We start from the raw sequence: 603 nt of genomic DNA on the forward strand, positions 1-603 counted from the left end.
CATGGGTTGTTTCCACTTAGTGGCTATTATAGATAACTAGATTTGTGCACATTGAAAGGAAATTGATTAAGTGTCCAGCAGGGTGGGGTCCCTCAGCCTGGCCTGCAGGGATTGGGCAGAAACTGGTTCTCTGACATCCCCTGAGAGGTCCCAGAGTGTGAGGGCAGTTCTCAGGTGACACACCCCAGAATCGAGCTCCCTCCTCTCTGGTTCCAGGGTCACCTGAGAAACACCACTGCCAAGTCACCACAGCTCAGCAGCTCCTGTGTTGAGCATCTGCCCCCTGGTGGTCATTGCACATCATAGCTACCGGTCGGATGGTTGCTTAGCCTTTTATATATATAGATACTGTGATGAATGGGATTTTTTTTTAAAGTACTATTTTAAAAGTTGCAAAAAAACCTTAACATTAACATAAATAAATAAATAAATAAAAGTTGCCACTTTTACTGGGTGGCTTATACAGATATATAAAATTTCATGGAGCCTGATATAATAATCATTAAATGCCCCCAAAGGTATCAGAAATCTCAAAGAATATAGGACTAGGGCTATATATAGGTTTCTAAATGTTTCTTGTCTTATTAACATCTTTTTTTTCCC

General features: G+C 41.1%; 1 protein-coding gene across 5 annotated transcripts in view; it reads right to left on the minus strand.

Annotated features, from left to right (window-relative positions):
* The window catches only part of ANP32E (acidic nuclear phosphoprotein 32 family member E), a 27,852-nt gene that overhangs the window by 10,149 nt on the left and 17,100 nt on the right, over positions 1-603 (minus strand). The gene's annotated exons all lie outside the window — the stretch shown is intronic.

The sequence above is a fragment of the Myotis davidii genome, unplaced genomic scaffold (assembly GCF_000327345.1).
Source record: "Myotis davidii unplaced genomic scaffold, ASM32734v1 scaffold653, whole genome shotgun sequence".
In the NCBI taxonomy this organism is placed as follows: Eukaryota; Metazoa; Chordata; class Mammalia; order Chiroptera; family Vespertilionidae; genus Myotis; species Myotis davidii.